Consider the following 26265-nt stretch of genomic DNA (forward strand, 5'->3'; position numbering starts at 1 on the left):
AGGATAGGCTAGCAACACAGGTAAGAGCCTATCAGAAGGAGTCTCTGATGTCACCTGCTGGCACTGGCCACTCAGAGCAGTCCAGTGTGCCAGCAGCACCTCTGTTTCCAAGATGGCAGAGGTCTGGAGCACACTGGAGGAGCTCTGGGCACCTCCCAGGTGAGGTGCAGATCAGGGGAGTGGTCACTCCCCTTTCCTTTGTCCAGTTTCGCGCCAGAGCAGGGCTGGGGGATCCCTGAACCGGTGTAGACTGGCTTATGCAGAGATGGGCACCATCTGTGCCCATCAAAGCATTTCCAGAGGCTGGGGGAGGCTACTCCTCCCCAGCCCTGACGCCTTTTTCCAAAGGGAGAGGGTGTAACACCCTCTCTGTGAGGAAGTCCTTTGTTCTGCCTTCCTGGGCCAAGCCTGGCTGGACCCCAGGAGGGCAGAAACCTGTCTGAGGGGTTGGCAGCAGCAGCTGCAGTGAAATCCCGGGAAAGGTAGTTTGGCAGTACCCGGGTCTGTGCTAGAGACTCGGGGGATCATGGAACTGTCTCCCCAATGCCAGAATGGCATTGGGGTGACAATTCCATGATCTTAGACATGTTACATGGCCATGTTCGGAGTTACCATTGTGACGCTATACATATGTAGTGACATATGTATAGTGCCACGCGTGTAATGGTGTCCCCGCACTCACAAAGTCCGGGGAATTTGCCCTGAACAATGTGGGGGAACCTTGGCTAGTGCCAGGGTGCCCACACACTAAGTAACTTAGCACCCAACCTTTACCAGGTAAAGGTTAGACATATAGGTGACTTATAAGTTACTTAAGTGCAGTGGTAAATGGCTGTGAAATAACGTGGACGTTATTTCACTCAGGCTGCAATGGCAGGCCTGTGTAAGAATTGTCAGAGCTCCCTATGGGTGGCAAAAGAAATGCTGCAGCCCATAGGGATCTCCTGGAACCCCAATACCCTGGGTACCTCAGTACCATATACTAGGGAATTATAAGGGTGTTCCAGTATGCCAATGTGAATTGGTGAAATTGGTCACTAGCCTGTTAGTGACAATTTGGAAAGCAAAGAGAGAGCATAACCACTGAGGTTCTGGTTAGCAGAGCCTTAGTGAGACAGTTAGTCATCACACAGGGAACACATACAGGGCACACTTATGAGCACAGGGGCCCTGGCTGGCAGGGTCCCAGTGACACATACAACTAAAACAACTTATATACAGTGAAATATGGGGGTAACATGACAGGCAAGATGGTACTTTCCTACACCTTATATGTATTTAAGTCTTGCTTCTATAATTGTACCACCTTCTTTTAGCCCCTGCGTGGGTATAAAAGGACCATGCTCTCTTAGTTCAGTGTGCTACTTCAAACATTACCGAAGGGTGCTGTTTGAACTGTAGTACCACCTCATGAGGTTTAATAAACTTTGTCTTTTATTTCAGTTTCTGTGCCAACTTCTTCCTATATGGTCTGAGGACTTTTTGCAGAGAAGGGCGAACTCCTTGGACTAGTAGGCCTTGCTGAGGCTTACTTCGACAGGGAGTTTGTGGATTTTAAAAACTGAAAGCATAATGCCCTTTTCTCTGTTAGGAGGTCAAGAAAAGGATGATAGGTTCATTTTTGCCAAGTACAACGACTTGGGCTATAGCTTAAATATGACTGCCACAGAAAATGTGGATTCTTTTGTGGACAATGTGGATCTACTATTATTTCAGATCCTTCCATGTTGAGGATTAAGTCTTGGGAAACACAAACCACATTGCCTTTATATCATCTCAAAAGGTGAAATCATCTCTTTCAATTTCACATACAATGTGCTGAGAGAACACACAATTTATTTTCTACCCTCATTATCAAGAAAAAACTCAACTTTTTCCAGCCTTCAGGCATTGAAGTTCTCCCTGCTCAATTGTGCACAACTCTTCCAACATTGAACATTGCTATTTCACTGCCTTTCTGATCTTATTGCACAGCACATCTTACCAGTACAAAGCAGGATGGGCTTTGCCAAGCATAGTGTGCAATAGGCGGTACACACTCTAATATAAAACTATCTATTGTCTCGCTGCCTAAATCTCAGCACTGCCATTCCCTCCCTTTCTAACTTAGAGACGCCCCTTCCCTGTAGAGTTCCACAGAAAGTAAAACAAAAAAACACATCATTGCACCTAAGAAGCCAGGCACTTAGAAACACTGGCACTCCAACCACAGATCATGCATGACCTAAATTAACTGCTACTACATTGTTAATCACTAAAAATAACTGTATTTGTACTTTATGTGACTGCCTCCCAACCATAACATATCAATTCTTCATTTAACTATACCATCTATAGCTCTTTTTTTATTCACCATTGGTAAGCTAGGAACAGCACTTTTGTTAGAAGCTCCACCAAACCTCAATTAGTACAAATATAAGGACGGTGACTTTTCAGTATAATCGTAGACATGTCTATTGCTTACTTAACTACTACGTGCTTCCTTGGATGAACATTAAATACATTAATTTGACTGCACCAATTTAAAGAATTGAGAGAATTGGATATTGTGACTTATTTTGAATGATCTTCAATATTAATGATGCGTTTGAAACTGAACAAAAGCTCTTTATAGCCACATATAAACGTGATGTGGGCCTTCAAGCAAGGCAGTTCAAATTCCACTTACCTGTGGTCATCTTGGTTCTCTTTTGTTGATTCTATAGCTTGATCAGCAGTGCTATTTTTTCACACCACTAACGATTATAAAACATTGCCATCAAGGCACTAGCAAATCTAACCACAATGATATCAAATGTTGTCAGAAAACAGGGCTGATTGCAGAGGCCCCCTAACTTTTTTCCCCAATTTTCCACTTTTTGCTGGTGTTTTCCTGACTCTGATGGTGCCCTGGGTACTGCTAACCAGTCCCAGGGCCTGTACTCTGTGTAAAATGGATATGCAAATTAGGAGAATTATAATTGGCTGAGTTAACCTACCCATAAGTCCCTAGTATATGGTAGGGCATGTAGGTTTAGGGACCACAGCATAGGTAGTGCACCCATAGGTGCACTGCTGAGGTGCCCAGTGTCATTTTAAAGGCAGGCCTGCCTTGCTGGCTGCTTTTAAATTAAAGTTATATGCAAATTCGACTTTGGAATTAAAAGTAGTTCCAAAGTCTTCAACTACCTTATTTTTACATATAAGTCACCCCTAAGGTGTGCCCTATGTGCCCCGGTCGAGGTGCAACCAGATGACCCGATTGGCGCTTTTTGTTTCTAGGCGCAAAAAAAAAAAAGAATTCTTTAAAAATTCATATCTCCGGTTCCCCTTATCCGATTTTATTTGTTTTGGTGTCATTTTAAAGATAAAAATATATTCGATTTTTATAAATTGGTTTTGGATTTTTAAACTGTTTCCAGTGTTTTATTTAATTACTGTTTTGTGATATTTGAATGCTTTACACTCTGTCTCCTAAGTTGAGCCTTGACGCTCGTTGCCAAGCTACCAAGGGTTGAGCTGGGTTTAATTTACTGAGACCTAACTGGACCTTAGTGGCCTATTGCTAAGTGTAGGTACCTACCTGCCCTGACCAATAACCCATTTTCCAACAAATGTGCACTCCCAAAAGGACTTTAGAAGAACACTAGGAATCACGATGTGCTCAAATGTTTCTCTGTGGCTCAAATGCACCTCTGACTGCCATTTTGAGTAGTCTACTCATAATGTATTGTTGGCTTAGGTCATAGGCAATCCTTTTTAACAGCTCATCTGGGGATTATCATCCTGGTTTTCCGAAAGTTAAGAGTGGTAGACTGCTGTTGTGATTCATGTTTTTTCTAGCTGTCCTCACTGAATTCCCATCCACACTCCAGTGGAAAAGTACCTGAACCTCACACACTGCATTTGTATCACCCATCTTAGCAATCATATAAAAATTCATTTCCCCAGTGTCCACCTCCAGAGGAAGTTACATCACTGCATTTCCCAACGTTCCTCTGGGACATGACATCACCAGAATTCCTACAGGACATGACATTACTGCTTTCCCACAAAAATCATCTTTAGGAGAAGAAGCCAGAAAAGATGATTTCCCTCCCCAGCATCCATTACTATAGCAAGTAAAATCACTGCAGTTCCTAGCATCCATCTTTACTAAAGTGGCATAACTGGTTCCTCCCTCAAACCTTTTGCCTCCTCCCTTCTTCAGGCAACTCCCCAAGCCATCCCACCCTGGACACCCTTCGCTAATGGCTGGCATGGGCAAGTAGTTATCTGTGTGGGCACAGGGCTAGATACCCTGCTCCACTGCAACCTCATTAACCACCTACAAGGTAAGATCTAAGCATGTGCCTAGGCCAACACTCCAAACTAACCATCCTCACAAATCCACACAGACTTGGATCACACAAACACTTATGCTGCACGTTAACACAACACATTGACCCAAGCTCTTACACATCCCACTCAAGCACTCACACTGCTCGATGTGTACTCTGGCTCATACTTAATAGCACACACTTTGCAGTACTCCAAATTCCATACTTCATTACCTAGTGCAACACAGAGAAATATGGCTCACACCTACCTCTTCGCACATTCTGGAAGAATGTTGAGATCTCCTTACTAGGGATGGCGGAAATTCCCTTTTTCCCCATCGTGGTAAGCAGATGCAAAATTGCTGTCACTTTACTGTTTCTTCAGCTTCCTGTTATGGACTGAAAAAAAGGATAAATGCTGGTGAAATGCCGGTTAAAACAAAAATTCCTCTTTCTTGGTTTTGAGGAATGAAAGGAACTAGGGAGTTTTGTGCTGACCAGTATTGGCAGGGGCCGAACGTAACAGTTAACTTAATGGCAATAAGATTAAGTGAATGGCAGTGGCTGCCCTCTGACAGTTCTCTTAAAACAAACTGCCCCTGCAGGGGAGCTTGTGTTTGGTGCCTGTCTGTCAGGAAGACACTGCTGACAGGTGCTGCACACAGACTTGCCTGGTGGGGAAATTTAAATGTATTGCCTGCAGAACGGGTAATGTACTTAATTTAATGTTGTTATTATTAAGGTAAATGAATACATTGCCCAGCTCTTTACAGTGCATCAACAAGCAGCTGTGCTTTTAGTTTAATTTTGTGCCCATGGCTCTGCCCCAGTTCGACTCTGTGGGTGGAAAAAGCTGGCGCTATTCCGACCACTAGTCCTCACCTCGGACTTCAAGGATGAAAAACACAACACATACCCTTCTCATCAATATCTATGAAACTGATTACCCATATTAAACAAGCATTTGCAATGCAACGGGGTTCGCTAATAAAGTTATTAGCGTTGTAAACTCCTAACTAGAGTTTTCTTGCCACATAAAGTGAAAATGAAAAGTAAAACAGTTTCACATAACTAACTGGACTTTTCTTGCCACATAAAGTTAAAATGAAATGAAAAGCAGTTTCACATAAGCGAGCCGACGCCCGCCCTGAGCACAAAGCAGGCACACAAAGGGAAACAGAAGTTCACTTGCAGTGAAATGTATCAGCAAAAGTGCAATTATCCATGTAACCGGCAAAAGTGCAATTATCCATGTAACCAGCAAAAGTGCAATTAGCCATGTAACCGGCAAAAGTGCAAATATCCATGTAACAGGGTCAATGTCATGCAAAGCATTCGACTAGTGCCCAGCGAGATCGCGCTGACTACAAAATAAATAGAAAAAAGTAGTCTAGAAACCATACTGAAAACGCAGAGCCTCGTATGTTTTCAGTAGTTGGCTGGTGTGCTTGAGGAGGGCTAAACTCTGGAAAAGGCATGACATGTGCATGCCTTTCACTAATGAAATCAAGCGAATTTTAAAAGGCAAGCCTACGAACCACCCATACTGGTGGGCGTTACATGGCCATGGATAAAAGCCCACAGAGAGATTACACCAGGGACAGAGCATTTTGCGCTCAACCCTAAAAATGAAAAATTAACTAGATAGCGGATCGAAACTAGTTGAATTATTGAGTTCAAAACCCTACTGCTGGAAATGGAACTGAAATTTCTTCACTAGAAATAACGTATTCAATATTTGACCTGACAGCTGATTCAGTACTAAAATAGTTCCTGAAAGCCAGTTAAGTTCACCTTTTTGATTGTAACTGTGGTCTTCCTGTATGTGCGAGAAAACACACCATATACATAGAACTTTTTACATGATACTTTTAAAAAATGTTAATATGAAAAAAATAATCATACACTTGATTATTAGTATTTTTTGAGTGTGCAGTTTTTACCCAGCACAACATTTCCAGGGAGATAGGTACCGCTTGGTTCTTTTTCTTGTACATTACAATGCAGTACTTTACCAAGCAACTACATTTCTGTTTTAAATGCCATGTTTATATAATTTCAAAGGAGGAATTAAGTAAGGGTTATAGGATGGCAGAGGTTTCAGGGTGGTAAGCATTTTAAACATTTTTTGGGGATTCACAGGTGGGATAAGGTACAGGTTAGAAAGGGTTATAGAGGGGCTATTAGGTTTCAGGAGTGTGTAAGGTAAAAGGTAGTAAGGGATTTAAATGTGCTTTTAGGATAGTAAGGGTTTTTTAGTGTTCAAGAGCACGTAGAGGGAGGTAAGGTTTTTTAAGGTTTAATGGCTCGGGGGCACGTGACCTACCTCACCTTTGTATATGCAACTGGGCCCCAGAAGATGATGTCCTTGGGGTATGAAATTGGCCCAGGGAGGGGGGTCTGTATGCCCCTTCCCCCTTTTTCACTATAGCTGGTCCCCATGAGTTGGGGTCCTTCAGGCCACAATCAGCCTGAGAGGGGGCACATGCCCTTCCTACTTTTCTAAAAGGCCCGGCCCCCTCCCCATTTCATATACGGCCAGGGCCAGCGGGATGAGGTCCCCAGGACCAAAATAGGTCCGGGTAGAGGGGCTACATGCATCTCCCTCTTTTTCACTACTGCTTGAACCAGTGGGTTGGGGTCCTTGGAGCTGAAATTAGCCTGGTGAGGGGGCCACATGAGCCCCTCTGCCCCTAAATATAAATACATTTTTCACGCCAAAGTCCTGGCCCATCCTAGGGGATTAAAAAATACAAAGCACAGGAAACTGCGCTTGTTTTCATTTTTTAATTTTAACTCAGGTCTGCAGATCCTCTGCAAATTTGCAGCAAAATTTGAGAACCAAAAAAAAAGTTTTTTTACCCCACCACCAGGCTTAGGGGGTCAAGTTGTTTCTATCCTGTCCCCTTGTGTTTTTTTTGTTGCTTTTTTTCCTTGGAAGTTGGGCCAAGTCCCAAGGTGGATGTCACAACTTCCTGGCTGAAGCAGTGGCAGCCAGTCATGAAAGCACTCTTGACACATGGATCTGTGGTAGATCTGCATCTCTAGATATACATACATCATTTTTTCTTTAATAACTCCAAAAATACTGAGCAGATTTACACCAAATTATGAAAATAAATCTTTCTGAACCAAGATCTAGCTTTCTGCCAAACTTGTTTTAATTCTGCTCAGCTGTTCAGGTTGTAGTCATGTCTAAAATTCCCATGGGAAACTGCATGGGGAAAACACATTTTGGGACCAACCCCCTTTTTCTTAGCCCCCGCTTGATGAACCACCCTGAAACTTTCCAGTCAGCAGTTGAAGTGACAGTCACACTAGTTTTGCAAATTTCGTGAAGATTCATCAGACGGTGCAAAGCAGTATTCTTATAACTTTGTAGGTTCTTTATTGGAGAACCATCCCATCCACCAGTGCAGCTTCTCAACATCCATCCACCAACTGCCTCTAGACTCAAAGCATTCTAGAGTCTAGAACACACAATGTATTCTACATTCTCCCTTTCACATCATCAGAGCACCAAACCACTATGAACTACATTAAAAATATTTACAAGATACTACACATCTTCCTTTTTTTACAAACAAACAAAATTATCAAATTCAAAAATTTAATTTGGATAAATCCCTAACACAATTAAAACGAACACAAAAAGGAAAAGAACAAATAAACATATATAGAACACTTCACATTCCTACATTTTCTTTTTTGAAACTCACAACTCTACTAAAATTCCAAATCCTACCATCCTCCACTTTTATGGCATTGCGGAAAGGTTTAGTAATTTTGAATGGACCCATAAACTTAGATTCATTCTTAGACAACACAGGTATCCTTATCAATACCAAATTGCTAATATTAACATCCACACTCTTTACACCCTTATGAGAATCATAATATTGTTTCTTTTCTCAACGCTTCTCTTTACCTTCTTAGTGCCCTCATGTATTGTTTCCCAAGAAACTCCCTCATCTTTGCCCCAGTGTAACCATACTGGAGACAGAGTTGTATTAGGTTTTCTTCCTCTGAATATTTCAAATGGAACTTCCCTTGTAGTAACATGTGGGGAAACCTATATGCCCTTAGAAACTTCTTCAGGCCTTCCTTCCAACTTCTCTCTACATTTAACTCCAACTGGATACATTCTTTGACACTCTTGTTAAATCTCTCAATAGTGCCATTACCCTCAGGGTGGTACAGTGAACATTTCTTGTGAATGATTCCATGCATACGTAGAAAATATTCCATCTCTGACAAGACACATTGGGGACCAATATCTGTTAGAATTGTTTTGGGTAAGCCCTCCTGATTAAACACTTCAATTAGAAACTCTGTTATCTTCCTTTTTTCAATACTGGCAACAGTACAAATCTCTGCCCATCTGGATAATTGGTGAATTAGTCTTACAAAATAATTAGTATTTCCCCTGGAATACCCTGGTCCTACTACATCAATGGCAACCAAATCCCATGGTCTGGTAGTAAAACCTCTATAGGCCATAGGTAAGGTCCTTACTTTATTTATTTTGTCACTGTGACAGCAATCTACACAATCTCTGATCCGTCTCTCAATCATCAAATCCATACCAGGCCACTAATAACGCAGTTGAATTCTCACCTTAATCCTGCACATTTCCTGATGTCCTTCATGTCCTAAAGTCATAACTCTTTCCCTCAATTCTACAGGCACAACAAGTCTTGTACCTCGTAATAGAATTCTATCATCATTAAATATTTCATATCTGACTTTCCAATAACTACCTAAAAGCTTATCTTTCTTCATTTTAAACTTCCATCCGTTCTGCATAGCCTCATTTACCCATTGTAGAGTGGAATAATTTGCAACAGTTCTAGCCCATTCATCATGAGATATGCAACCTTCTTTAATGCTGCAGACTTTTAAATCATCTTCATTTAGACCCTCATCTTCTGTCACAGAACTGAGTCTTGACAGGAAATCTGCAACATTATTACATGGTCCCGGAACATAATGTACATTAAAACAAAAATCCTGCAACCCGACAATCCATTTCACATGTGCATAGAAATCATATCAAGTCCTTTTTTGGTGAAAACCTCCACTAAAGGTTTGTGATCTGTGTAAACAACAAACTCCTTACCCCACAATAAATTCTTAAGCTTTTTGATAGCACAAAAGACACTCAACACTTCCCTCTCAATAGTAGAATACTTTTCTTCAGCTCCACGTAAGGATCTCAATGCATATACAGAATGTCTAAGATGAGTATTCCTTTCATCTCTCTGTAACAACACAGCACCCAATCCTTTAGTACTAGCGTCAGTCATCATAAAACAATCTTTTTTTTGGATCAAAGCATTTCAGAGATTCAACACTAGTCAATTCTTGCTTAATACTTGAAAATTCGAAATAACACTTCAAGAGTTGGGTAAGAATTTTGCGTGAAATTCCACCATTCCCAAGAAAGAAAGCAAATAATCCTTTGATTCCGCTGCATGCAACTGTAATATACCCACAATTAGTTATTTCTTTAGAAAAAATCCTTCATCTTTTATTCTGTGATCCAAATATTAAATCTCACTCTGGACAAAAGACAATTTTCTAATTTTGAGAGTTAATCCACTATCCCTAAGTCTACTTAAGACCTCTCTGACCCTTTCATCATGTGCCTGCTTAGAATCCCCTTAAATCAGAATATCGTCCTGGAAGAATTTGACTCCAGACATGCTTCCAAGCAATTTATACATGACAAGTTGAAATACAACAGCTGCAGATACTAGACCAAAAAGCATAAGCAGAAAATGATAGGTACCATCAGTCACAAATGTAGATAATCCTTACAATCAGGATGTAATCTGATCTGATGATACGCAGCAGTTAAATCTAAGGTGGTAAAAAACTTGGCACCATGTAATAAGGAAACCATTTCCAAATTATTAGGCAGAGGAAAATGGTCACTAATCACACATTTGTTGAGAGCCCTCAGATCAACACACAGACGGATCTCACCTGATTGTTTACGTGCAACCACAATCAGCGCCACCCTCTCTGAACATTCCACAGGTTCAATAACACCCAGCTCACATAACTTCTATATTTCAGACTCTAGAGAATCTCTCACAGATAGGGGAACGGGATGAACTTTCGCTATGACCGGTATTGCTTCATGCTTCAAATTAATTTGATGCACATAAACCCTCAAGCAACCCATTTTTCCACTGAACACTTCAGGAAACTGTTTGCATAACTCTGAACAGTCATGCTGTATATTTTGAATTTTTTTTTTAAACACACCATTTAATCCTCCTTAAACATTACAGGTGTAGGAGAATTAGGATCAAGTATAACCTCTAGATCCTTTTGATGAGGCCAACTTATCACACTATCTCCTTTCACAGGGACATAAACCTTACCATGAATAGATTTATTCTTGAACAACAAATCTGACTCAAAGTAACCCTTCAAATCTATTGTTTGTCCATCATAGGCTCCAGGAATTACATGAGGATCGCGCAACTCAATCTTGCGGTTAAGTTCTTTATCATACACTTAATTTGATATCAAGATGAGCCAAGCTCCCAAATCAAACAACATTTCACTTTCCATATCACCCAACTGTAACTTGTTCTTTGGGATGACTCTTAGATTCACATTTGGAAACAACTGACAAAATGCAAAAATCTACTGATTCAACAAGACCCTGCTTGGAATTCAATGATGATTTGCAACACTGCAAAGTTCCCCTTCTTGTTGCAGACTTTACTCGTCACATTCAATGCAGGACAATACTTGAATGATGCAAAATGTCTTGTATTTCCACATCTGTAACACATACCATTCTTTACTTTAACAGGTTGATTCTGTGCATTTTTATTTTCGTCACCCTCTTTACTTTTGTTTTCCTCCACTTTCACACCTACCTTACTCACAGTTGCACTTTTATTTATTTCTAATTCTTCCACGCATGCCAGAGCGTGTTTTAAACTTTTTGCAATGGGGGTTACCTTATGTAAAGGTGGATCATCCTTGGTTCTGATTCATTCTAATCTTGCCACTACTACGACACTTTTGCATAAACTGATCCCTAAGCTGTACTTCAAGGGCAGAATCAAAATTACAGTTAGAAGCTAACTTCCTTAATGATGTGATATATTCTTCCACACTCTCCTCTGGTTTTTTGTTCTATCATCCCAAAGTGGAATCTTTCAAGTATAGTGCTAACCTTTGGAAGATAGTGCAAATCTAATTTTATTAAACACACGTCAAATTCATTCAGATCAATACCATCATCTCCAACATCCAGTAGATTGTCAAAAACTTCCTGACCTTCACTACCAAGACAATGCAACAACAACAAGGTTTTTCTTTCTCTAGACAAATTTGTGCCACAAACTCTTGCATAATGTAAAAATGTTTTTTTCCATTTTCCCAACCTAAATGGAGGATCACTAGGAGTAGTGAGGAAAAAAGGAGGTGGTGTAACATTCTGCATATTCAGTAAAGGTAAAGTTCCTGCACCTTTAGAAATAAATAGAACGAAATTACTGAAATATAAGTACTAAATCAGATTTACAAGAATCACAGTGGAGTTTTTGAACAGAAAACTGCCTCACACTAGGTGTAAATAATACTGTAGTAAATATAAAAACATATGCACATCTATCATTGTTTTATATGAATAGACAACAAAGTGTTTATTGCTGTCTAACATGGATAAACCCAGGTGTGCTTATCACCGAAGAAAAATTATTCCCAGACACCTTTAAATTCCAATGGAAGCAAAGTTATTGTTTAGAGTTGCTGTTACTAAGCAACTGCGAGGCAGGGCACATTTACCGCCCTCCTGCCTCCTAGTTGACCACTCCCCCTGCCCCCTCCCCTTCTTAATGGGGTGGCAGTGCTGTGAGAGGGCAACTGCACTAACCTCCTGGTCAGCGTCTACTGCTCTCCCCAGATCCTCTGGTGCCTGCTGCCTCTGCCTTTTGCTGGGATGAACTGAGAGTCTCCTGACTCTCAGTTCGAGGCCCTCTTCCACCCACAGGCTCGTCCATGCGCCTCATCCCTGGTGGTCTATTGGCCATCTCAAGTAAGTATTTCTTTCTTTCTGTCACTCTAACTGGTCCCCCTCCACTTCTTAATTGGGGCCACAGCGCTGTGAGAGGGCAGCTGCACTGACCTCCTGGTCAGCGTATACTGCCCTCCCCAGCTCCTCTGGCTGCTGCTGACTCTGCCTTTTGCTGAGATGAACTGAGAGTCTCCTAACACTCAGTTTGAGGCCGTCATCCACCCACAGGCTCGTCCCTGCACCTCGACCCTGGTGGTCTAGTGGCCATCTCAAGTAAGTATTTATTTCTCTCTGCCACTCTTGCTTTTTCTCTTTTTTCTCTCGTTTTTCCTTTATTCCTTTTTCCTTTCTCCTTTCTCTCCTCTTTCCTCTGCCCCCTCCCCCTGCAAAGCACCTTTCCCACCTCCCAGCTGACCGTTCTCCCCGCACTCCTTCCCTTCTTAATGGCGGCCCCAGCGCGCCAAAGGCAAGCCCGTCTGCACCCGTCCATGCCTGGACTGTGCCCAGCACCAGTAACCCTGGATCTCCGTTAAAGCAACCCCTGGATTGCCTCCATTACAACTCCAAGACCCTCCTGCACCTCAACACCGGACGTCTCGGCAACTGCTGCACCATCTCCCCCATGGACACTCATGGACCTTTCACCTGCAGGAACTGCAACTTCAGCGCCAGCTTCAACAAGCTGAAGGAACTTTCCGCACACAAAGATACCAACAACCTCCACAACCCCATCAACTGCCTGCTCCTGCACTCCCTCCACAAACACACCACCGAACTCTGGGACTTGATCGACACCGCCTGACTGGACATCGCCTTCCTTACCGAGACCTGGACCAACCCCACCGTAGGTCCAGACATCGCCATCACCATTCCAGGATAGGGATAATTCCTCAAGCGGGGGCGAGAAAAGGTCATCCCAACAGAATTACACCAAATTTGGCAGAAACCTTTGTCTTGGTCTAGAAAGAGCCATTTTTGCAATTTCGTATGAATCTGCGCAGTAGTTTTAGAGTTATTAAAGAGAAAATTATAGATACCTAGGGACACGGGTCCTTTGTGGATCCGTGGGTACCTGCGGGGATTCCGCAGGTACCCGCAGATCTGAACAAAAAGCAAGAAAGGAAAGTTGTGGCTGCCATTTTGTTTATTGGCTAGGCCCCTGGGGAAAAACATAAATAAAGCACACATAAGGGGTCAGAATAGAGGTATCCTGACCCCATAGGACACATGGAGAGGTTTCTAGGGGACCCCTCATGGGAAAAAAAATCAGCCAAGTTTTTTTGGCTGATCCGCAGATCCACTGAAGTGCACAATGCGACCACCAGTGTAAATCTGCCATGGATCTGCGGATCCAAAGCCCAATGGGAAAAAACCCTCCTAGTCACATACCATACCCCTGCCACACATGGCCAAAGGCCTTGTACAGCGTGGGGTTCATGCATTGGGGTTGGCCGCAGGCCAGAGCCTGTGCGGCATTTGTTGTATTAATGTATGGTATTTATATATTACTATATGTTAGAAAAAAATAGAAATATGCTGAAAAAAACAAAGGGCACGGGATGTTATTGTTAGGTTCTCGTTTTCCTCCCACAAAACCATAGAAATTTAGCACTTATGCTTATCTGACAAAACTATAACTTGTGCAGTTAAGTAACTTTAGGCCACAAGTTATAGTTTCTTAACATAAGTATAACTGTAACTGCTGAATTTCTGTGGTTTTGTGTGGGTAAAACATGAACCTAAGTCAGTGCTTAATTTGTGCTTGTTGTATCCGGTGCTGAGCACCGGCACTTATTTTTGCGGGCCGGGGCTTATTCTTCTGCCTCAGGCATTTGCTACGAGCAAAAGACACATATGGGAAAGACGGAGGAAGGGAACAATAGACAAAGCGCCACAGAGGGAGACAACAGAAAGCTGCTAGAGTGAGCTTAACGGGCAGGGAATGGCTTTATATAGATTGAAGAGGCCCGGGGTGGCTTCAGGATTACGCTGCCTCAGTATTCCGTGTCCCACATTTAATTACAGAAGCCACATGTTTAAAAGGAGGGCTTTGAGCACCGGCACGTTTTTGTTTACAAATTAAGCACTGACCTAAGTATCTGTACCTGTAACCTTTGGTTTCTTCACTGGGAAAAAATATATATATATATATTCTTTATCAAATTGTTGCATTGTAAAGCCCTGCTTTGTATCACAACATGTTGTAAACATCAAGGTGTTTTAATACCAACACGGTAAAATTATGCATGGAAAAGACCTCCGTGGTAAAGTCTGATATTCTTTTTTCTATACATTTTTGCCACTTGCTTTCATTTCCTACCTTAACCATCATGTCTTCTTTAAATACATTTTTGCCTCTGGATATATTCAATTCCCTTTATACCGGTTCCCTCTTAGTATATTTATGGGCACTTCTTCTCTTTCATAGTATAGCATTCAACCACTCCCTTATTTAATAATACAACAAATCACCAAAGGGCGGCACAGCGTACATTATTCGATTTGCATGCAGGCCCCGAAGCATTCTCAGCAAGTGTTCTGACATTGTAGGGACTTTGTAATAAAACTTAGCATTGTGCATTTGTCACGCAGGCACCACACCAGAAACACGGGGTATCTGTCAAGAGGTTATTGAAAAATCACTTTAACCGCTTGTAGTGCTATTGGCTGAGTGCTTCTGTAATTGTTAATTGCATGTCAGGACAATCAGATAGTCAGCTTAGATAAATCTCACTACTGATAATTCAGCTACACACATAGGAAAGAGCATTTCATTTTCTTTCTCAGAAGTCCATCTGTAATTTATACAGCATTAGAGATGATATGTAATTGTTGCGTTCTGTCTGGTTGATTTTTCCTTGTTTCTGGCACTAATTCTGATTGTAATTCTAAGTATAATTACGTTTTTATAGCACTTCATAATCCCTGCGTAGCACCGAAGCCCATTATCAGACGAATACACTCGACACCTTGAGGCAGTGCTAGGTTGGAAGGATTTTATACTATTGGCGTGGTCTATGAGGGAAGCATTTTGATAGTGTAAGTGACCACAGTGGTGCTCTTACCTGTTTTGGGTCACAGTGGGTAAGGTGTGGTAGTAGGAAAAGAAAGATATAGCGGGGACATTGTGCTTGAGTTACAGGAAGTTATTCTCCAGTTCCCATAAGAGTTTATTTATTTATTTTATGTGCGTGACCCCCAAACCATTACACCATTTACTGTGCTCATGCTGCCTTCAGAGGCTAACATTCTGTCTAAGGTTTGAGGAGACTACAGAAAAAGAGGTAAGAGAACCACCAGGATGGATTGCTTTATATGCCATCCCTAATGTAAGCTACTGTTGTATTAAGCAATTTAAAGCGTCCAGTCTTGAAGTTGCAAAAATAACTGATGCAGGGAAACCGGTCCCAGGATGCTTGTTTCTGGTCCAGGGAGGATCCCGGCCTGGCAGTTCAGGCTGGACTGATCCCATGGGGAACAGGGTCAAGGCTGATTAGCATATGGCTGGGTATGGGCTGGAATGGCATGGCAAGCAAAAAAACTGATGGATTAAACCCAGATCTGTGACTGGGGGTGAATGTTTGATTTGTTTTGCATTCCGTCCATCTTCTGTTGTTTTTGCATTTGTCGCCCCAAGTGGGAAAGGTATGCCCAGACGTGGGTCCTGTGCTTGCTATGCCACCAGATTCAAGCTAGCCTGGCTAATGAAGGGTGATACCCTGAAACCGGTCCCAGGATGCTTTTTTCTGGTCCCGGGAGGACCCGGCCTGGCAGTTCGGGCTGGACTTTTCCCATGGGGAACAGGGTCAAGACTGATTTGCATATGGCGGGGACTGAGCTGGAATGGCATGGCATGGCAAGCAAAAAAATGATGGATTAAACCCAGATCTGTGACTGGGGGTGAATGTTTGATTTGTTCTGCATTCTGTCCATCTTCTGTTGTTTTTGCATTTGTCGCCCCAAGTGGGAAGGGTATGCCCAGACGTGGGTCCCGTGCTTGCTATGCCACCAGATTACAGCTAGCCTAGCTGATGAAGGGTGATACCATGAAACCGGTCCCAGGATGCTTGTTTCTGGTCCAGGGAGGACCGGGCCTGGCAGTTCAGCCTGGAACATGGTCAAGACTGATTTGCATATGGCTGGGTCTGAGCTGGAATGGCATGGCAAGCAAAAAAGCTGATGGATTAAACCCAGATCTGTGGCTGGGGGTGAATGTTTGATTTGTTCTGCATTCCGTCCATCTTCTGTTGTTTTTGCATTTGTCGGCCCAAGTGGGAAGGGTATGCCCAGATGTGGGTCCCGTGCTTGCTATACCACCAGATTCAAGCTAGCCTGGCCGATGAAGGGCGATACCCTGAAACCGGTCCCAGGATGCTTGTTTCTGGTCCAGGGAGGACCGGGCCTGGCAGTTCGGGCTGGACTGTTCCCAAGGGGAACATGGTCAAGACTGATTTGCATATGGCTGGGTCTGAGCTGGAATGGCATCCCAAGCAAAAAAAACGGATGGATTAAACCCAGCTCTGTGACTGGGGGTGAATGTTTGATTTGTTCTGCATTCCGTCCATCTTCTGTTATTTTTGCATCAGTCTTGAAGTTCGTCAGGAACGCATCACAAAGGGATGAACTATATTCAAGTAATCTAAGAAGCTAATTAGTTGTATTATAGCTATGAGGACCTATAAAGAGAGCTAAACTTCCACAAGTAAATGTAGCACGTATACCATTTACAAGTGTAAATTTATGTAGATTGCATGCTCCCACCCCCTGAAATCAGAAGCTGCAGTCTAATTTATGAGTGTAAAGTTACTACTAGAAACTTTTCACACACTTTGGCCAGGTATCTCGCTTGTATAGAGAAAAGTTAGAAGTGTATTAAAGTATATACAAATTGTTAAAATATTTTATTAAAAGTATTAATGTAAAATGAAGTACACATTTTTTAAATGTATGCCAACATCTAAAAAATGCTACAGCACTAGTAACTTAGTTTTGAAAAAATACTTCATTAATTTAAATGCATTAAATTAAAACTATTTTTTTTTAATGTATTAAAAAAAAATTAGCACCTAAAGTGAATCAGTGAGAGAATCATTAAGCGGTATATTGTTTTTCCATAGGCTATTTGAAAATCAAAAATTTGATACATACACTTTTTACTGATTCTTTAAAGATCCAAGCATTCCCACCTACTGCCTCATTTGTGTGTTGAGAATCATTGCATAGGGAGGAGAGTACAACTGGCAAACCGATTTCACAGCGGTTCCTGATATCAGCAGCTGTTTCTCTCTCTAGTCCTTACCCTATTTTTCTTTGTGGGACATAGTAGCAGATGTATAATTTTCTTGTATATTTTGGATCACCACGCAGTCAATAGAGAATTATTGTCTGAGACCACCCACGTAGTCGTTCTAAAACTGGGTTTCCAGCATGCCGACATCTATAACATAATAGTGTCCAAGCTAAGTTAGCAACTGGTAAGTAGACAGTACTCGTTTCTACTTCAGTAAAGAGCAGGGGCGGCTCCTTCACTATGGCAAAGGAGTGTCGCCCCACCGGCTGTGTCAGAAGCAGAAAAATAAAGCAATAGTTTACTATTGTTTTATTTTTCTGCTTCTGGCACAGCCAGCAGTGCAGTGAGGGGCAGGGCTGGGCCACAGGAGGTGGGAGCAGGGGAGAGTGCACCTAAGTGCACATGTATGTTTGGCTGGCCCTCTTGTGTTTCTCTGTTTCCTGTGACCCAGAAGTAGAAGAGAAAAATACATGCGCTTGGTTTTAGGGAAAATAACTGTGTTTAGTCAGTAAACAAGTGGTAACAAAGTGTGAACTGGTCATGCTGATTACACTAAAGTTTAGTGGTGTGGCTTTACTTTTGCCCACATCTTAATTATTTATTAATACCACACACTTCGTTTTTGTTTTGTTCATTCTTACTCCTGAACCACTGCTGAGTCACATAATTAGCTCTGTTCTGTGTGAGCCTCCCGTGTCACACTCTGCATTCCTTTACTACACATCAGAGCCCAAGCACCTCACCTCCGGCACCCAAGTCCTACAATGTGCTCTCTTTCCCCTGAGCCTTCCGAGTCAGGGAGTGCGCACCACAGCCACCACTCACACAGTGCGGTCTTTCTTCACCTTCTCCAGACTCACACTTTGACCTGTAGTTCTAGGATTCATCCAGCTCTAGGTATCCTCTGCACAGGCCAACCGTGCTGGCTAATCGGAAAAGCGGACACCAGCTAATGTACTTATACACATTATACAATCGTAGCTCAACTCACACTGTTGGTGAAGGATAACCTCACTGATTCCTCGGCCTGGTCCATCTTGTGAAATCTAAAACAATGGGAAGGCCTTGCCACCATCTTCAATACTCCCAGTGCACAGCAAGGGAGTTCCAATAACACCACCCTCCACGTTCCAGTACCTCATGGTAACCATCACCCTATTACATGTCGACACCACCTCCACTCGCATCATCTTCACCTCCCAGAATTAAACAAACATTGGCAAAGCTTACAGGCCTTGGCTAGGAAAGCTGTTGTGGTAGTTTCATTTTTTGTTATTTTTTATTACAAGCATATGCCTTAGTAATAAAAAGAAGAAGAAAGAAGAAGAAAGAGGAAACTAAGCCACCAGTTACACATATTGGGCCATATGCTTGCAGTAAAAAAAAAAAAAAAAACATTACATATCATTTTAATAGACTAGCACAGGTGCTACATAGCAGACAGATCTACTAAGAACAAAAATCGAAACCCTTTTTTTGTTTTAATGCACAGGAAAAGGTACTACTGGCTTTGTGTTAATGTCACCATAACACATCATTTGGAAACACACGGTTGACCAAAAAAGCAAGGACAAAGAATGGAAAGTAAATTATCAACCCACCAGCCCTGGCATTGAAGTGCACTCCTTTGTAGGCAGATATGCACATGTGATCATGAGACATGGTGTCACTTACAGCGCAAGGCGGTCAATGGATTACATGGGCTGACTTATTACCCTATTGTAACTTTGAAAGATTTTCTGTGGCATCCTCTCCTTCAGCTCTCCTTCCTCCCGACCCACAACAAAGGGCATACTCTTGACATCATCATAAGTAGAACTCCAGCCAATTAATTGTCTTCCAACTATTGAAGGCAATTGATTTGACTGGTCACTGTAGCTTTTCTCATAAAGACACAAAACACCACCCCTCCTCATGCAGAATCTAACCATTAAAAACATAGGATTTGCCCTTTGAAGAGTATCACAAAATCTGCTTGCTTTGAAGGACCTCTTCCATTGCTATCTCAACAATCTTAAGCCCTTGTGCAGGAATTTGTTACATTGAAAAAAAATACAAAAATGTCTTCCATACTTTCATTGAAACTACTCCCCACTTAAACAGAACTGTCAAACCGAGTCAGCTGTAGTTTACTGACACACTTGCTAGCGCGCCTGGTCCTTAGTAAGTAAACTTACAAGGGGACGCGTTATAGGTCGATGAACCTTTTGGATCGCATGAGGTATCGTAGTTATGTTGTAGACTACCAAAACATCAACAATACTAGAATAAAACCATAAACATCAATGAAACCCTATCTAATAAGAAATACCATCACTCTCAAGAAGATTAATTGTTTTTATTCCCTATTGATTACAATTCTAATCAGAAACCTTATTCAACTTTATCATTAGTAAAGCTTTATTAATCTACACCGAAATGCAAGAATCACAAAATCAAAGCAAACATTTGACTAATACTTTCTCAATCCATTATATAGTAATGCAGCAAAGGAATTTGCGTCAGTCATTGTCACCATCAACGTCGCCCTTGTCAGCCTACCTAACCAAGATTAGCATCAGCATGTGGGTCTTCATGCGAAAAACTGTTTGGGAAAATAATAATTTGGAAAAATCTATCTAAGAGAGTAAATATCTAAAACAGCGCAGTTGGTACCTAGAAGAAAAAGCACAAATTAGTCAGTCACATTATTATAGCTACCTATCCAAGATGAATCAGCAATGAGTCAGACTTCGTCTTCAGGTCACCAGTCATCAGCAAGTATGAGGCTCACAGAAGGTAAGCCCAATTATCAGCACTTCGGACAGCGTCTCCTGACGGCATCAACTTTCTCCTCTCCGCTCTGAATTTTCTCCCCTTGTCATGACTTTTTATTAGGGTCTCTCATTACGTCACACTAATTGCTAATTGGTCAACCTTATAAATGTTATGACTCTAACCTATAGTTTTTGTTTACTGAACATACATGTCTATTCAGGGCTCAAGTTCCATTAGTTTGATTGGTTCTTCTGTCAATGAGAACGTCATCCGGCTCTTCAGGTAAAAAGAAATTGTTGCACACAGTCTTTTAGTCAGTGCTTCCATTGTTCAAGTCCTGGAAAAGTGCGTTTAGCCTATACTACATATAATTGTATCAAACTGTCTTCATCAGTTCCTGTCTACTGGTATATTTGCAGAATGTTCTAGCAGAGCCATTTGAACTCTGCACAGTTCAAGGTCCTTCACTCCCTTTCCAGTCCTCTGAAGCCTTGTCGCGTCCCCATGTTAAAGCAGGCAAGGCCTAGCGAAAACCAGGCCTCCAGTATGGCTAAGTTAAGAATGCGAATTAACACAAAACATAGGTTATGCATCCAAATATGGCATATTAATACATTTTCTTGAATATTTTTCATTATTCAGCATTTTGCTAATACACATGGTGACCACTCCCCGTGGGCACATTTTGCGTACACACGTTATTTTCAATATTAGTTTCTTTACCAAATTTTCTCATTAGTAAACCCACGCAAATCATTAGAAATTTCTCATATTAGCATATCTGCTCCAACACACTTATTCAGGTTAGACAAACCATTCCCAGCTCTGAAAAGTCATGGCAGAGCTCAAATATTCCAATTAATCTTGCCAAAGTCAAAGACCTAAGGAAGCATTTCAAATAGCCCATCCAAACAACAAAGGCAATCTACATTCAAAAATACCAGATCCAGCATCTGCCTTATTCACATGCAATCACACCACAATTGCACTCACCATCCCAATTCCTTAAACTGCCAAACATGTTGCATTATTCTCTCAAATCACTGATAAAATCATCGCTCTCAGAAACAATATAGTTTCTAACTAGTTTTCAATCGAACAGCTGTCTTTAAAAAAAAAAAAAAATGAATACCTGCACCACATTCTGTCCGATCTGAAGCAATAATATAGCAAAGGTGATACAACAACTCAACTACTACTAAGAGATCCATCCTGCAAATATCTATAAAACTAACTAGAAAAATAACTCCCACCTGATTTCACCTGCTTGGTGCCTGCTGATAAAAGCATCTCATATTCAAGAAGTTTTAACCTCTAAAAAACCAGCCAGATTGCACGGCATCAATAGTGTCCCAATCCATTCTGGTCCCAAGCACATTGTCCAATTTTACACCTATCCCCAAATTACTGTAGCTCAAAAAAGCAGGTGAACAATGCACCTCAAACTAACTGACGACATGCATCAACAACAAACAGAAGTCAGGGCACTCGTGAATAAAAGTTCAATCAACCATGTATTCTGTGTCTTGGTATCTTGTTCATAGTCATCCAGCATAAATTGGACCAGGATACAATGCAAAAGGTTCAGTTTATTCTTGAGATGAAGTGTCCATTTAGAGCAACAACAGCCATGAAGTATCCATTTAGAGCAACAACAGCCAACACGTGTTTCGTCCTATGAGAAAATGAATCTCAAAGACTTCGTCAGGGCTTATACAAATACTGTTTATGCCCACAGTTCCTGAGAATTATAAAAACTCTCCTGGCAACCTAACCGGCATACCATCCCGTAAAGCAAAGTCCAAGTTTCGGCACATATTCTTAAATGGTGTGTGTACACACCCATAAGTACCTTCATAAATTAAAAGGAGAAGGACCACGTTCCTTGTCTCCTGCGGCGCTCACATGTGTAGTGAAAAAAAAGATAACATTTAAGAATATGTGCCAAAACGTGGACTTTGCTTTACAGGATGGTATGCCAGTTGGGTTTCAAGGAGAGTTTTATTTAAAAAAAATAAGTGCAGAGGTCAAAAGGACTTCTTAGGAGCACACCCCTGGCGCTTTCACAGCTCAGGGTCCTGAAACCTAGGGCTGTTTTCTTGATTCCACATCATGCCTCTTTCTATCACAATTTAAGCACTGGCTTGGAATGATTAGGTGTTCAGTACCCCTGTTGGGATGTGGCCAAAACAATACAGTAGTGAGATGTGTTGAAATCAGTAGGAATTCCCACAGGTATTGCTTGTAGCAAAAACAAAAGCCCTATGATGCAGTCCATGCTGGTTGCATATTTGCACTTTTTTTTTAACCTTAAACCAAGTTGCAATAAAGCTCAGCTGCTGTGCTACATGTAAAAAAATAATAGTGACAAAGCCAATAGGTTTTGCATAGGCTTTGCCAGTCCTTGTTATTGGAGGAGCTGCCTGTCAATCCCAGGACACCGACCCTCTAAGAATGGATGTTGGGAAGGCTCTGACACAGGTCACTTTATGATCATGTCATTGTCAACAGAAAAAGAGACAATGCAACGTTATTTTATTGAATTCTATTCAATAAATGCTTTATTCGTATCAGCCCCCTTCTTAACATGTATTGGATGGGAGGATACCTCTTGGTTCAGCAGATTTAAGTCTTACGCAGGGTTCATGTGTGCTTAAAACACAGGAAACAACTTTATAAAGTGGACTCACCTTAATTCTCTATGTTAGTATAAGTGTTGATAAATAATCTTTGTAGATTTCATTCAGCCATCCCATCGAGGGGATTTCACCCCACAATCAAGTCACAGGCAGCAGCTGCGGGCATGCGCACTTTCAAATACTAAGACACTTTAGCTGAAAAGGGAGGAATGGTGTATCCGCTTGCTGAGCTTTCTGGTCTCAGTAGCCAAAAGTATGTATTATTAAATGCATTCTTAATTACAATATATCCTTCACAGTCACTTGTAAAAACGCACACAAGACAGAAGGGCCACCAGTATATCATGTTATGTATTTACAAGTTAACATAAGTCATTATTGATTAATTTGTCTGTGCATAGATTCTAGTACCAACATGCCCCCATTCTGCCACCTTAGAAAGCTGTAAGAGCTGTGAAACATACATAGGTACAAACAAATGACAGTCATTAGAAGCAGTCTGTTATAAAGGCCAAATGGTGCAGTTTGATTTTAGTTCAAAGCACCATTATTGCATGAAAAAATTTGTGAACTAACAAAATGTTTGCTCCAGTGGATAGCTCAGTCAGTTGATCAATCTTCGGTGATAAAAGATGCTGTTCTGCTGGTCATGGGGTCTAATGTAAGGCACACTCAGTCTTACGTCCTTCCATTGAGGGTTATTCAATTGCCATAAATTTGGTAACAGTAACATTTACCAGTTGAACCACCCCAGTGTAAATGAACTTAAGTACCGGAACAACTAAGTGCAGTGCACGAGTGCTGTGGACTGAAATGCAGCACAATGCTTCCCACAGACTGCACTGCACACCTATCGGTGCACATGTTCTCCCTGGCAGAAACAAGCCATTGTCCCTCCTAGGTCTGAAGTTCACTCACTCTTTAGTAACATCACATTTGTGAACACTTCCAGATTGTCCTCGCAATGACTGTAGATTTGGTTCATGTCTGCAGCCCCCATGCCTTGCTGCTGCGGTGCAGTCAGCTTCAAGAGACTGCTCCTGCCCTTTCCAGAGACTGCCTCCTTAAGAGCACCTGTCAGTGCCACACTGATCAATGACCTGACCACAAGAGACAGGCGAGTTGTGACCTCCTTTATTTTTTACTATTCTGTGAGAGCATGGTGTACCCTCTCCCATCTGACCAGCTATGAATTCCATTAATGTGGGTTTTTTATTAGTCCTCAAACATCACATGTACAACATTCATTGCATGTTTGTTGCTGAAGTGGCTGCTGTATTTTCAAGCACAAGCAAAGGAGCACCTCCGCCGCAGCTCTACACTCCTGCTCACTGAGCACCTAATACCTCACGGCGCTGTTGGTGCATAAAAAACTAGCATGAATAAAAGTAAAATATAAACCTGCAAAAAGGGGATGGAATGCGCTCCTCTCTCTGGAGAGAGGACGTAGTGTAACAGGCAGAGCTGCCAACAGTCTTGGAATAGGCTCAACATCCCATTTACTGGGAAAATCACTTCTTCTCCCCATGCCTAACAAAACAAATAAGTGACTATGAGCTTACATAATATAACTGGTGACCACATAATACACTCCAATAGCTTTAGGAAGAGTTTGCCCCATATAGACCTGCAACAAAAATAAGTGTGTTAAAAAGAACTGGGTGGGAACGGCAAAAAGTAAAATATAAGCCAGCAAGAAAAAACGGTTTAAAGACAAGAGGGCGGTGTTGCTCTGAAAAGTGAGTAAAAAAGAGTAACTGCTGGAGCCTGCAACCAGTGAAAGGACACTCAGCCACCGTATGGAGTACTTGGTCCAAGCTTCACAGACCAAGAATTGATTTGAAGAGCCCAGAAGGAAGCAGTGGCCGTTGACCAATAGGAAGACTAGAATAGGGAGTGACAGGGGATCCAACCAATGGTAAGTTAATGGGCGGGATCTAAGCCCCTTTTAAGATTTTTTTTTTCCCCTTACAATAGATTCCGCAAGCACAGAGTAAGCACTGCACAGCTGAAACCTAAAAAGGCTGCAGTTTATTAGCAGTCAGTCATTTCAGATGCATACGCCCGTAGGGGGCAAACTCTTTGATAAGAACTTCATTGTCAATTCATCAAATGTTCGGAGGGCCCTCCGCAGGTTTGAGTCTTAATATTGCTACCAGTGTCCACTTAATGTCTGGTTCTGTCCTAAACAAGTCCACATGTGCCATATCTGACCTGTGTCCTTCCCTACTTTCTTCACTGCTAAGTGACCCTGCCATCTGGCATCCGAAGGTTCCCTGGGTCAGAGCACACTCTTGAGGTGCCTGTCCCTTGAAAAGTTATCATTCCACCTCTGCAATGCTGCCTAGGGTTATCAGCTTCTGTCAGCTCCTCCTACCACCCACCCGTAGCTCTAAGAACAATCTGCTTGATCCAGAAGATAGTTGCTTGCCCCATCATCCATGCTACCATTGTTACATACTTTATTTTTGGCCAACAACAGCTGGCTTGTGCCCAGCAATAGGAAGTTGTTCTCTCCTAGGTAAATCACAAACATGCCTGGCCCATACTGTTTCTGTAGTGCATTGGAATTTGTCAGTACCAGGTGTCTCCATCTCATTCCCAACTTGCTGAACTACCATACACAGGTTTTGCTAATCACACGCTTTTGTACCTCTGCCTCCTTTTAGCCCAGTTTGGTGTTTGTGATAGGTAGGAGTGGCATACCATCCATACAGTCTTCTGTTTGTTCACTTCTCCTGGATAGAATCAGGAGTAGTGATTAGCACCAATCCATCCTGCCATAGCTTCCATAGGCATTGGACTCCCATCTGCTTACTCTTTTTATCTCTTTCTTTGTCAGGCTATGCACTGCTGCTGCTGTCCCTATTCCGAATGAGTGTGTTCTGAAGAAGGCTGCCTGTAGCCCAGTTCTGGTCATTGCTTTGAATATTATTCAGCAAGTAAGTGTGCACACAGTAATTTCATAGCCGTTTCATTTTGAGAAGGTAGACTGCAACAATGAATAAGTTTCAGTTATATCATTGTGGCTTCACTCAGTAGGTTGTACTTCTGTCATCCCTTATCTTAGAGCTAACTATGTGGATGCAGTAACCAACACTGATAACTGTTAGACCTGACATCCTTGGCTTGTGTAGTGAGGAGCATGACAGTAACAGGATTTCCAACATGGCTGCCACTGTCTCTCTGGAAGAAGAGGGAGTTAGTGGTCTAGTAGTTGGCCAGAACTGAAGAAGG

The sequence above is a fragment of the Pleurodeles waltl genome, chromosome 2_1 (assembly GCF_031143425.1).
Source record: "Pleurodeles waltl isolate 20211129_DDA chromosome 2_1, aPleWal1.hap1.20221129, whole genome shotgun sequence".
Taxonomy (NCBI): domain Eukaryota; kingdom Metazoa; phylum Chordata; class Amphibia; order Caudata; family Salamandridae; genus Pleurodeles; species Pleurodeles waltl.